The following is a 10798-nucleotide window of genomic DNA, read 5'->3' as shown; positions in this document are numbered from 1 at the left end:
ACATGGGCCCTAAGGGAGAAGAGGAGGGCTGGCCAGGGCAGGCCGCGTGCCCCCTCCCCCCTAGTCCGAATAGGACAAGGAAGCGGGGGCGGCGCCCCCCTTTCCTCTTTCTCCCTTCCCCCTTCCTTTTCCAACAAGGCAAGAGGGGGGAGTCCTATTCCCGGTGGGAGTATAGGACTCCTCCAGGCGCACCCCTTGGGCCGGCCGCACCTCCCCCTCTCCCTCCTTTATATAAGGGGCAAGGGGGCATCCCATGACACACAAGTTGATCTTCGTGATCGTTCCTTAGCCGTGTGCGGTGCTCCCTTCCACCATATTCCACCTCGGTCATATCGTAGGGGTGCTTGGGCGAAGCCCTGCGTTGGTAGAACATCATCACCGTCATCACGCCGTCGTGCTGACGAAACTCTCCCTCAACACTTTGCTGGATCGGAGCTCGAGGGATGTCACCGAGTTGAACGTGTGCAGAAGTCGGAGGTGCCGTACGTTCGGTACTTGGATCGGTCGGATCGGGAAGACGTACGACTACTTCCTCTAAATTGTGTCAACGCTTCCGTTGCTGGTCTACGAGGGTACGTAGACAACACTCTCCCCTCTCGTTGCTATGCATCACCATGATCTTGCGTGTGCATAGGAATTTTTTTGAAATTACTACGTTCCCCAACAGTGGCATCCGAGCCTAGGTTTTATGTGTTGATGTTATGCACGAGTAGAACACAAGTGAGTTGTGGGCGATATAAGTCATACTGCTTACCAGCATGTCATACTTTGGTTCGGCGGTATTGTTGGATGAAGCAGCCCGGACCGACATTACGCGTACGCTTACGCCAGACTGGTTCTACCGACGTGCTTTGCACACAGGTGGCTGGCGGGTGTTAGTTTCTCCAACATTAGTTGAACCAAGTGTGGCTACGCCCGGTCCTTGCGAAGGTTAAAACAACACCAACTTGACAAACTATCATTGTCGTTATGATGCGTAGGTAAGAACGGTTCTTGCTAAGCCCGTAGCAGCCACGTAAAACTTGCAACAACAAAGTAGAGGACGTCTAACTTGTTTTTGCAGGGCATGTTGTGATGTGATATGGTCAAGACATGATGCTAAATTTTATTGTATGAGATGATCATGTTTTGTAACCGAGTTATCGGCAACTGGCAGGAGCCATATGGTTGTCGCTTTATTGTATGCAATACAATCACGCTGTAATGCTTTACTTTATCACTAAGCGGTAGCGATAATTGTGGAAGCATAAGATTGGCGAGACGACATGATGCTACGATGGAGATCAAGGTGTCGCGCCGGTGACGATGGTGATCATGACGGTACTTAGGAGATGGAGATCACAAGTACAAGATGATGATGGCCATATCATATCACTTATATTGATAGCATGTGATGTTTATCTTTTATGCATCTTCTCTTGCTTTGATTGACGGTAGCATTATAAGATGATCCCTCACTAAATTATCAAAGTATAAGTGTTCTCCCTAAGTATGCACCATTGCGAAAGTTCTTTGTGCTGAGACACCACGTGATGATCGGGTGTGATAGGCTCTACGTTCAAATACAACGGGTGCAAAACAGTTGCACACGCGGAATACTCAGGTTAAACTTGACGAGCCTAGCATATAACAGATATGGCCTCGGAACACAGAGACCGAAAGGTCGAGCGTGAGTCATATAGTAGATATGATCAACATATTGATGTTCACCATTGATACTACTCCATCTCACGTGATGATCGGACATGGTTTAGTTGATTTGGATCATGTGATCACTTAGAAGATTAGAGGGATATCTTTCTAAGTGGGAGTTCTTAAGTAATATGATTAATTGAACTTAAATTTATCATGAACTTAGTACCTGATAGTATCTTGCTTGTCTATGTTTGATTGTAGATAGATGGCTCGTGCTGTTGTTCCGTTGAATTTTAATGCGTTCCTTGAGAAAGCAAAGTTGAAAGATGATGGTAGTAATTACACGGACTGGGTCCGTAACTTGAGGATTATCCTCATTGCTGCACAGAAGAATTACGTCCTGGAAGCACCGCTAAGTGCCAAGCCTGCTGCAGGAGCAACACCAGATGTTATGAATGTCTGGCAGAGCAAAGCTGATGACTACTTGATAGTTCAGTGTGCCATGCTTTACGGCTTAGAACCGGGTCTTCAACGACGTTTTGAACGTCATGGAGCATATGAGATGTTCCAGGAGTTGAAGTTAATATTTCAAGCAAATGCCCGGATTGAGAGATATGAAGTCTCCAATAAGTTCTACAGCTGCAAGATGGAGGAGAACAGTTGTGTCAGTGAACATATACTCAAAATGTCTGGGTATCATAATCACTTGACTCAACTGGGGGTTAATCTTCCTGTTGATAGTGTCATTGACAGAGTTCTTCAATCACTGCCACCAAGCTACAAAAGCTTCGTGATGAACTATAATATGCAAGGGATGAATAAGACTATTCCTGAGCTCTTCGTGATGCTAAAAGCCGCGGAGGTAGAAATCAAGAAGGAGCATCAAGTGTTGATGGTCAATAAGACCACCAGGTTCAAGAAAAAGGGCAAAGGGAAGAAGAAATGGAACTTCAAGAAGAACAACAAACAAGTTGCTGCTCAGGAGAAGAAACCCAAGTCTGGACCTAAGCCTGAGACTGAGTGCTTCTACTGCAAGCAGACTGGTCACTGGAAGCGGAACTGCCCCAAGTATTTGGCGGATAAGAAGGATGGCAAAGTGGACAAAGGTATATGTGATATACATGTTATTGATGTGTACCTTACTAATGCTCGTAGTAGCACCTGGGTATTTGATACTGGTTCTGTTGCTAACATTTGCAACTCAAAACAGGGGCTACGGATTAAGCGAAGATTGGCTAAGGACGAGGTGACGATGCACGTGGGAAATGGTTCCAAAGTCGATGTGATCGCGGTCGGCACGCTACCTCTACATCTACCTTCGGGATTAGTATTAGACCTAAATAATTGTTATTTGGTGCCAGCGTTGAGCATGAACATTATATCTGGATCTTGTTTGATGCGAGACGGTTATTCATTTAAATCAGAGAATAATGGTTGTTCTATTTATATGAGTAATATCTTTTATGGTCATGCACCCTTGAAGAGTGGTCTATTTTTGATGAATCTCGATAGTAGTGATACACATATTCATAATGTTGAAATCAAAAGATGCAGAGTTGATAATGATAGTGCAACTTATTTGTGGCACTGCCGTTTAGGTCATATCGGTGTAAAGCGCATGAAGAAACTCCATACTGATGGACTTTTGGAACCACTTGATTATGAATCACTTGGTACTTGCGAACCGTGCCTCATGGGTAAGATGACTAAAACGTCGTTCTCCGGTACTATGGAGAGAGCAACGGATTTGTTGGAAATCATACATACAGATGTATGTGGTCCAATGAATGTTGAGGCTCGTGGCGGATATTGTTATTTTCTCACCTTCACAGATGATTTAAGCAGATATGGGTATATCTACTTAATGAAACATAAGTCTGAAACATTTGAAAAGTACAAAGAATTTCAGAGTGAATTTATCATCATAACAAGAAAATAAAGTTTCTGCAATTTGATCATGGAGGAGAATATTTGAGTTACGAGTTTGGTCTACATTTGAAACAATGCGGAATAGTTTCGCAACTCACGCCACCCGGAACACCACAGCGTAATGGTGTGTCCGAACGTCGTAATCGTACTTTATTAGATATGGTGCGATCTATGATGTCTCTTACTGATTTACCGCTATTGTTTTGGGGTTATGCTTTAGAGACGGCTGCATTCACGTTAAATAGGACACCGTCAAAATCCGTTGAGACGCGCCTTATGAACTATGGTTTGGCAAGAAACCAAAGTTGTTGTTTCTGAAAGTTTGAGGCTGCGATGCTTATGTGAAAAAGTTTCAACTTGATAAGCTCGAACCCAAATCGGAGAAATGTGTCTTCATAGGATACCCAAAGGAGACTGTTGGATACACCTTCTATCACAGATCCGAAGGCAAGACTTTTGTTGCTAAATTCAGAGTTTTTCTAGAGAAGGAGTTTCTCTCAAAAGAAGTGAGTAGGAGAAAAGTAGAACTAGATGAGCTAACTGTACCTGCTCCCTTATTGGAAAGTAGTACATCACAGAAACCGGTTTCTGTGACACCTACACCAATTAGTGAGGAAGCTAATGATAATGATCATGAAACTTCAGATCAAGTTACCACCGAACCTCATAGATCAACCAGAGTAAGATCCGCACCAGAGTGGTACGGTAATCCTGTTCTGGAAATCATGCTACAAGATCATGATGAACCTACGAACTATGAAGAAGCGATGGTGAGCCCAGATTCCGCAAAATGGCTAGAAGCCATGAAATCTGATATGGGATCCATGTATGAGAACAAATTGTGGACTTTGGTTGACTTGCCTGTTGATCGGCATGCAATTGAGAATAAATGGATCTTCAATAAGAAGACTGACGCTGGCGGTAATGTTACTGTCTACAAAGCTCGACTTGTTGCGAAAGGTTTTCGACAAGTTCAAGGGATTGACTACTATGAGACCTTCTCACCCATAGCGATGCTTAAGTCTGTCCGAATCATGTTAGCAATTGCCGCATTTTATGATTATGAAATTTGGCAAATGGATGTCAAAACTGCATTCCTCAATGGATTTCTGGAAGAAGAGTTGTATATGATGCAACCAGAAGGTTTTGTCGATCCAAAGGGAGCTAACAAAGTGTGCAAGCTCCAGCGATCCATTTATGGACTAGTGCAAGCCTCTCGGAGTTGGAATAAACACTTTGATAGTGTGATCAAAGCATTTGGTTTTATACAGACTTTTGGATAAGCCTATATTTACAAGAAAGTGAGTGGGAGCTCTATAGCATTTCTGATATTATATGTGGATGGCATATTATTGATTGGAAATAATATAGAATTTCTGGATAGCATAAAGGGATACTTGAATAAGAGTTTTTCAATGAAAGACCTCGGTGAAGCTGCTTACATATTGGGCATTAAGATCTATAGAGATAGATCAAGACGCTTAATTGGACTTTCACAAAGCACATACCTTGACAAAATTTTGAAGAAGTTCAAAATGGATCAAGCAAATAAAGGGTTCTTGCATGTGTTACAAGGTGTGAAGTTGAGTAAGACTCAATGTCCGACCACTGCAGAAGATAGAGAGAAAATGAAAGATGTTTCCTATGCTTCAGCCATAGGCTCTATCATGTATGCAATGCTGTGTACCATACCTGATGTGTGCCTTTCTATAAGTCTAGCAGGGAGGTACCAAAGTAATCCAGGAGTGGATCACTGGACAACGGTCAAGAAAATCCTGAAGTACCTGAAAAGAACTAAGGATATGTTTCTCGTATATGGAGGTGACAAAGAGCTCATCGTAAATGGTTACGTTGATGCAAGCTTTGACACTGATCCGGACGATTCTAAATCACAAACCGGATACGTGTTTACATTAAACGATGGAGCTGTCAGTTGGTGCAGTTCTAAACAAAGCGTCGTGGTGGGATCTACATGTGAAGCGGAGTACATAGCTGCTTCGGAAGCAGCAAATGAAGGAGTCTGGATGAAGGAGTTCATATCCGATCTAGGTGTCATACCTAGTGCATCGGGTCGAATGAAAATCTTTTGTGACAATAGTGGTGCAATTGCCTTGGCAAAGGAATCCAGATTTCACAAGAGAACCAAGCACATCAAGAGCCGCTTCAATTCCATTCGGGATTTAGTCCAAGTGGGAGACATAGAAATTTGCAAGATACATACGGATCTGAATGTTGCAGACCCGCTGACTAAGCCTCTTCCACGAGCAAAACATGATCAGCACCAAGGCTCCATGGGTGTTAGAATCATTACTGTGTAATCTAGATTATTGACTCTAGTGCAAGTGGGAGACTGAAGGAAATATGCCCTAGAGGCAATAATAAAGCTATTATTTATTTCCTTGTATCATGATAAATGTTTATTATTCATGCTAGAATTGTATTAACCGGAAACATAATACATGTGTGAATACATAGACAAACAGAGTGTCACTAGTATGCCTCTACTTGACTAGCTCGTTGATCAAAGATGGTTATGTTTCCTAACCATAGACATGACTTGTTATTTGGTTAACGGGATCACATCATTAGGAGAATGATGTGATTGACTTGACCCATTCCATTAGCTTAGCACTTGATCGTTTAGTTTGTTTCTATTGCTTTCTTCATAACTTATATATGTTCCTATGACTATGAGATTATGCAACTCCCGTTTACCAGAGGAACACTTTGTATGCTACCAAACGTGACAACGTAACTGGGTGATTATAAAGGTGCTCTACAGGTGTCTCCGAAGGTATTTGTTGGGTTGGCATATTTCGAGATTAGGATTTGTCACTCCAATTGTCGGAGAGGTATCTCTGGGCCCTCTCGGTAATGCACATCACTCAAGCCTTGCAAGCATTGCAACTAATAAGTTAGTTGCGGGATGATGTATTACGGAACGAGTAAAGAGACTTGCCGATAACGAGATTGAACTAGGTATTGAGATACCGACGATCGAATCTCGGGCAAGTAACATACCGATGACAAAGGGAACAACGTATATTGTTATGGGGTCTGACCGATAAAGATCTTCATAGAATATGTAGGAGCCAATATGAGCATCCAGGTTCCTCTATTGGTTATTGACCGGAGACGTGTCTCGGTCATGTCTACATAGTTCTCGAACCCGTAGGGTCCGCACGCTTAAAGTTCGGTGACGATCGTAATTAGGGTTTTTGTGTTTTGATGTACCGAAGGTTGTTCGGTGTCCCGGATGTGATCATGGACATGACGAGGAGTCTCGAAATGGTCGAGACATAAAGATTGATATATTGGAAGACTATATTTGGATATCGAAAACGTTCCGGGCAAAATCGGGATTTTACCGGAGTACTGGGGGGTTACCGGAACCCCCCCGGGGGTTATTGGGCCTACATGGGCCCTAAGGGAGAAGAGGAGGGCCGGCTAGGGCACGCCGCGCGCCCCCTCCCCCCTAGTCGGAATAGGACAAAGAAGGGGGGGGCGCCCCCCTTTCCTCTTTCTCCCTTCCCCCTTCCTTTTCCAACAAGGCAAGAGGGGGGAGTCCTACTCCCGGTGGGAGTAGGACTCCTCCAGGCGCACCCCTTGGGCCGGCCGCACCTCCCCCTCTCCCTTCTTTATATACGGGGGCAAGGGGGCACCCCATGACACACAAGTTGATCTTCGTGATCGTTCCTTAGTCGTGTGCGGTGCCCCCTTCCACCATATTCCACCTCGGTCATATCGTAGCGGTGCTTAGGCGAAGCCCTACGTCGGTAGAACATCATCACCGTCATCACGCCGTCGTGCTGACGAAACTCTCCCTCAACACTTTTCTGGATCAGAGCTCGAGGGACGTCACCGAGTTGAACGTGTGCAGAACTCGGAGGTGCCGTACGTTTGGTACTTGGATCGGTCGGATCAGGAAGACGTACGACTACTTCCTCTACGTTGTGTCAACGCTTCCGTTGCTGGTCTATGAGGGTACGTAGAAAACACTCTCCCCTCTCGTTGCTATGCATCACCATGATCTTGCGTGTGCGTAGGAATTTTTTTGAAATTACTACGTTCCCCAACAGTTAGCAACCTTGAGTTCCGCCAGCTTGTCTTCTTTGACCTCTTTGCAGTGCACTCGGACCACGGACAACGTGACATCAGCGCCACAGCGAGCAGATGACTTCTTCCATTCTTGCACTCGGTCAGGGATTTGATTCAGTCGAGCCATCAGGGACTCGAGATCTTGGGACAATTCCGCCTGAGGCCAGAGTTCAGCATCAACCCGAGTCATCGCCGCTTTCATGCGGGCAAGATAAGTAACCGCGCTGTCCATGTGAGATTACAACCGCAGCACATTCATCGCAACATCATCCTTGACTGGACAGTTTATGGGGTCAAGACCCGTCTTGACCCGCCCAGTTTCCGCTTCAAAGTCTTGACAAAACTCTGCAAAGTCTAGTGAATGGTGAGTCGATGATATAGTTAGACTTGACATTCGACAAAAACAAGTCAGTCAACCATCAGTACCTTCAAGGTTTAAAACCAGCTTTGCAGCAAGCTGGCCCAGATAAGACTCCAACTCGCCCTTCTTAAATTTGAGGCTCCCAAGATCGTGAGTCAGCTTGTCGTTGTCCTTCTTCAGTCACTCGACCTCCCGATTGCAATTAGAAATAGCAGTCTTCAGTTTGGAATTCTCTTCTTCTAGCTTGTCGACCGAAGCAAGCTTCTTGTCGGCAAGCGCAGTTTTATCTCGCGCTTCCTTCTGTGCAGCAGCAAGATCCAGATCCTTCTTCTCCAAAGCCTGCTTCATTTTCTCTAAAGAAACAACAGTCTTCAGACGGGCTTGGAGTTGACGGTTTTCACTACGTACATCTGCTCGAGGGGAGTCACTCGGTTCAAAAAAACGGAAAGGAAAAGTGCCAGCAACAGTAAGATAAACAGTTCATGATTGGTTACCTCCCACGGCAGCTACTTCATCGCGAGCAGTCTTGAGATTCTTTTTTGCCAGTTCCAGATCAAGGTTGAGGCTGATTTGTTGCTGGTTCAGCGTAGAGAGTTGAGCACCGAGATCACAGGATTTCTGCAGCCAACACACAAGACTCGTCAGTCGACTGAAATGAAACACATCACTGCGACAGCTACTCCAAGACTACCATCGAATCAAACATTCAAAAAAAAGAGTTTCAGGTTCTCAGACCACAGTCGACTGCCTGCAGTCAACTATGGTCTCGGGGACTACACCCAGTGGGTGCACTTAGCGTGCCCCCACTGGTTTTAATTCCACTCGGCATGGTCCGCCCAGCGCGAGTTGTAAAAAAGAAAGTACAGATTCTCAGACCACGGCCGACCACCCACGGTCAACTCTGGTCTCGGGGACTACACCCAGTGGGTGCGCTCAGAGTGCCCCCACTAGTTCGAAGATTCAGCTTGAGTTGATCCAAAGTGACTTATACAATTTCAAAACAACCACACCCCAGTGGGTGACCAGACGAGAAGTGTGACCAACTAACCTGGACATTGGTTTGTAGAGCAGCTCCGGTGTTGAAGGCCACCTGGCTGGCCTCATGCACCACTTTCATTTGCCCCATCACAAGATTTAACTGAAGAAGAGCTTCCTTGACAGCAGTCGATGGGTCGTCCGGAGTCTGATACGCAGTAAAAAGCGATGCTGGCAGAGCAGTCGAAGTAGCTGCAGGATCTGAAGCGTGGAGTTGTATCGGTGTAGCAGGAGTCTTAGTAGCTGATCCTGATGGACAACCAGTCGACAAAGGGTCAGCGAAGGTGACGTTGGTTCAAGCCGGATCTGTCGATTGCTCGACTGCCGTCCCAGGCGTCATGGTCGACTGAAGAATCTGGACCTCAGACGTTGTCCCGTCCATTTTCTTGTCTTTCCTCCTCCTTCCCCTCAGCGGTGCTTCTTCATCATCCAGGAGCACAACAATGTCCCGTGGTACTGCAATAAACAGAGAAAGTCGTACGGATAGCTGGCAAATAGTCCAGTCGACCAAAAGAATTCAAATCGGGAATACTTACTGGCTTTGGAGGTAGCTACGTCGCCGGTTTCCTCGTCGACCGGATTCTTGTCAATGTACATGTCAGTCGTAGCCGAGGTCGGGCTGAAAAGGTTCATCATCCACTCGGTCAGAACAAAAAAGTCAGTCGGAACAAGAAAATACGGGAAAAATATTTACCCAGAAGCAACAGGAATGTCCATCTTGATTCTGGGCAAGGTCCTCCGAGCCTTCGAAGGATTGGCCTTGGGCTGCTTGGTGACCTTCTCAGCCAATTCTGGAGTCGGAGACTGAGCGCGCTTTTGAGATGGAGCATTCGACGCCAGTGCTTTACCGCGCCTACCTATGGGATCATGGTGCTGCTTGGATCGATGTTCAGAACGAGGCGGTGAGTCGCCTACTTCCTCATTGCCCGAATCATCACTCTCATCTTCATCATCATCGGCTGGTGACTCCCACTCGCCGCTCTCCTCCGCACTGTCCTCGCCCTCTTGGTCTTGCTCCAGAGCTTGCTCACCATTGGGCATGGAATACATCTCCGTGTAGATCTACAAAACAAGGAGCCGACTGCAAGTCAGTCGGGTCGACAAACAATCGGAAAACACGTCTAAAAAACTCAGTTGAGATGGCCAAACCTTGTCTGGTTGGTTTCTGTCGCTGAAAGGGTTGACTCTCCTGGCGCCCCTGGGGTTGTCCCTGTTCCCGGTGATACCCTTCAGCCACTCGGCCACTGTCTTGGCCTCCACCTCTTCCGGATGAACCCGAGCGGTGTCACCAGCCCCATAGTACATCCACATGGCATGGTCACGAGCTTGGAGTGGTTGGATGCGCCGACTGAGGAACACCTCTAGTAGATCCATGCCAGTGACACCTTGGTTGATCAACTGAACCACTCTCTTGACGAGCATGCCTGTCTCTGCCTTCTCCGCGGCAGTCACTTTCAACGAAGATGGAGTTTGGACTCGATCAAAAGAGAAAGGGGGAAGTCCAGTCGACTGGCCTGGCGTCACGATGTCCTGGTAGTAGAACCAGGTCGACTGCAAGCCCCTGGCCGAGTCCAGAAGAGTCATTGAGGGAAAGGAACTTCTTTTCCTCTTCTGAATACCCAGACCCCCCACACATCTGGATAACATGGGTTTTCTCGTCGTCCGAGTTCGCTTTCTTCACCGATTGGGAGCGGATGGTAAAGATGTGCTTGAAAAGACCCCAGTGCGGTCGACACCCCA

Source organism: Triticum urartu, chromosome 6A (assembly GCF_056163025.1).
Source record: "Triticum urartu cultivar PI428250 chromosome 6A, HENAU_Tu73, whole genome shotgun sequence".
Taxonomy (NCBI): Eukaryota; Viridiplantae; Streptophyta; class Magnoliopsida; order Poales; family Poaceae; genus Triticum; species Triticum urartu.
The sequence above is the reverse complement of the archived record's forward strand: the minus strand, read 5'-3'. Positions refer to the sequence as shown.